This window comes from Gymnoscopelus braueri (assembly GCF_963280865.1).
Source record: "Gymnoscopelus braueri genome assembly, chromosome: 6".
NCBI lineage: Eukaryota > Metazoa > Chordata > Actinopteri > Myctophiformes > Myctophidae > Gymnoscopelus > Gymnoscopelus braueri.
In genome coordinates this window covers 12,309,675-12,313,712 of record NC_137607.1, presented here as the reverse complement: position 1 = coordinate 12,313,712, position 4,038 = coordinate 12,309,675, and positions in this window count along the sequence as shown.

Here is a 4,038-nt window from a genome sequence, read left to right as displayed (position 1 = left end):
GCGATATTGAAAGATGGCGGATTTGAAATTCCTGAACAATCGGCTTCATTTACGGTCTGTAGAAAGCAATGGCGTAGCTTCGTCCATTCTTTTTGTACCGTCTATGAGGAAGACACACTGGGCATATAGTCACCACAGAGCAGAGCACACTGGACAGGGAAGGGCACAGTACACAGGGCAGGGGCAGAGGCAGGCAGCGCAGGCCGCAGGGGCAGATTCGTGACAGACATAATGACTGTAATGGCTGTTCAGTGGTTATAGCTGCTGCCTCACAGCAGAGCAGGAGGTCCTGGGTTCAACCCTACAGAGGCCTTTATTTCTTTCTGAGTACAGTTCTCCTTGTGTTAGTGTGGCTTTCCTCCCGAAATAAAACACACACACACACACACACACACACACACACACACACACACACACACACACACACACACACACACACACACACACACACACACACACACACACACACACACACACACACACACACACACACACACACACGCACACACACACACACACACGTTAAAAACATACTCCTGCCAGTGAGGCACTTTTGGCTCAGTGGCATGCCCACTGTTCCTAATACCATTTCTCTGTTATATTCATTCACAGACTGTATATTTATCATTATATTAATATATTTAGATAGGTATGACTTCTTCACTATTGATAGACTGTATTATGGCTATGCAATACCTGTTGTTCTTGTGCTCAAAGTACTCATACCTGTAGTCAGAGTACTCCGCACGGTACCCACTACCATAGTTAGTACCTAGAGGCTAGTCTATGATGTCAGTGCTATGACATCATACAGTATGTATGACATCAGGGGTCTCCATATGGGTATTAAATGGATACAGAGAGTCTTGCCCAACACCTTGCTTGCATCACATGCTCGCGCGCATGTGTGTATATGCAAATATATTGTGTATATCTTATCTTATCTTATCTTATCTTATCTTATCTTATCTTATCTTATCGGATAGGTCAAATCCAGAGTTTCTCCGAAAGGATCAATAAAGTATGTATAACTTTACATAAATGACCCTATAAATGTGAATATCTTGATTTTTTTGGCACAGTATTAAAATAAGTTCAGGCCAACGTCTCCGAAATCTGTGCATGCAGGGTCGATATTTGGACACGGGCATGCGTGTGAGTGTGCACGCACACACACACACACACACACACGTACGCAGGCACACACACAGACACGCACGCACGCACACATACACGCACGCACACACTCACGCAGGCAGGCATGCACGCTATCAAACATCAACACTATTGATCTACAGATATAACCTCTAGCCTCTATAACGCCTCTGCCACTAAGGGCTGATACTTTATCAGCCCTTAGCCCTACAGTATTAAAATAAGTTCAGGCCAACGTCTCCCAAATCTGTGCATGCAGGGTCGATAGGACACGGGCATGCGTGTGTGTGCGCACACACACACACACACACACACACACACACACGCACACACACACACACACACACACACACACACACACACACACACACACACACACACATACACAAAAACACACACACACACACACACACACACACACACACACACACACACACACACACACAGGGCCGGCGCGCCCATTAGGCAGAGTAGGCAGTTGCCTAGAGCGCCACTAGGGGGGGGGGCGCAAAAAAAAAAAAAAGAAAAAATATTGCCTGGGCGCCAAATTGCCTAGCACCGGCCCTGCAGACACACACACACACGTACACGCACACGCACACGCACACGCACACACACACACACACACACACACACACACACACACACACACACAACACACACACGCTTTGAACTAAAAAGCTTACATAAAAAGCGGTGTTAGTATTTCCTTTGACAAGTAACTCGTATTTGCTAAAGGAATGTCAAGCAAGATCATAATGAGCCAGACTAAGGCAAGAACATATGGCCGTCTGTGGCAGCAGACATCTATCCTGAACCCTGATGTAAAAAAAACAACAACAAAAAAAAGAGAAACAGGCTAGGGAACAAGTGCAAATTCACTATCCCAACATCTTACAAACATGCCCTATTTGGAGCTGTCGCTGCCTGCGGTGTGCTCGGGGCTCTACATTATTACCAATATCTGAATACATGACGTGTATATAATTACGGACTAGCAGCATGGTAAAAAACACAAGCATGCTTTCTAAAATGTGTTTCATTTATCCAGGGTGTTTGCTGAGCGTCGATGCTGTTTTCCCAGCACACTCACTCACTCTCTCTCTCACACACACACACACACACACACACACACACACACACACACACACACACACACACACACACACACACACACACACACACACACACACACACACACACACACACACACGACCTAGGTTGGACTTCAGTATAATCGTTCTCTTGGCACAGTATAGCTCCCAGTGTAAAGTGATGTTACTACTGTGGTAAATTTAGGAATAAAAGTCATTGTTATGCTCTGAATTCTCCTACCGTAAGGTGTCTATAGCCGCATGCCCTTGAAACCCCTTACAGTAACACTATATGGCTTTACCCCCCTGAAGTCATAAAAGCAATTCCCAAGTGAAAACGAACAAACCAACAGTTTCTTTCACCTTAAAAACTGGTTTTTTTTTTCTGGTCACTGAAGTAGCAGGTTTAATCAAAGTAATTTAATACAACACTGCTTAAACAGAATGAACAAGCACCATCAGCGTAAGAACATTTCATTTTATTGAACGGCAACGGCCACGAAAAAAAAAAAAACTCTTGAAGGAAGGATTCTGCCAGAGGAGCGAATTTCAGTGTTCGACACCTTGACAATTATCCATGGAGCAAAAAAGTTGCTCCCTATTCACTCTTACATGCTTCTGGTTCCTCTGAGTTCCCTCAACATACTACAGTTCACTTTCATTTAAACCCTTATCCAAATTAAGCAGGCTGCGAGGCAGTGAGTCTCAACTTCTTTAATTCCAAAGAGCACCAGTTTTAATATGCGTTAGACCACAGACCTCTAAAAATGTACAAATCAAAACCAAATCCATTTGTACGTTCCATTTATACACTCTCAGAGTGTCCGTTTGGACTTCTGGTGGTCCCCGGACCCCAAGGTTGAGAAACACTGGTGTATAAGGTACGGAGGTACCGACTTGAGACCCACACAAACATGCTTGGAATGACTCATAATATTGCTGCAACATCCTAAATGGGAAAAAGCCAGTCTGCAAGGCGTAAACAGTGTAATACATTCTTTTAATGGCCACTGCAAGCATCGCATCAGCTGTTTATGAGCGGGCCCCCGATATATGCAAGCCCAAATACTTCCAGAAATAGCCTGGAGGATACTACTGCCAGTCCCTCATTAATTTGCTATCTGCCACTAAGATGCCATCATGTCCCTTCAAGACATTTTGCCTCTATTACTCCATCCCCCCCCCCCCCCTACCCCCCCCCCCCCCCCCACCCTTTTCCGTTCATTTCTTTACTGCGGCAGTTATGCTGCTTTCGTGTCAGCTCTCGTTTCTTCCTCTTTTTGTCTCAGCCGCCTCGCCCGCTTGCTATAAAACATTGGTTTTCAAAATGGGGTCCGGCAGCGGGGACCCCCAGGGGTCCTTGAGGGAGTTCCAGGGGGTCCCCAGCTAAATGATAGATAGTTAGGAACCAAATTGACCAATATGGGTTTGTAACTCAGAGAGTGTACAAATGGAACCAAATGGACCCTACCTAACGGGTCCATTTGGTTCCATTTGTACACTCTCAGAGTTAAATTAACATAGATTTTACTATATAAATTTGGGTCCCAGAGATAGACATGCCATTAAATGGGGGTCCGTAGCCTAAAATGCATGTCAAACTGGGGGTCCTTGAAATTAAAATGTTTGAGAATCACTTCTAGAGCCGTAAAAAAAATCTTCTCTTATGGGGGTCCTTGGCATATCTTTTCAAATGGGGTGTCCACGGGCTAATAAGTGTCAATTTGGGGGTCCTTGACATGAAAAGGTTTGAGAACCACTGTGCATAACCACAGTTATGCATAAGCAT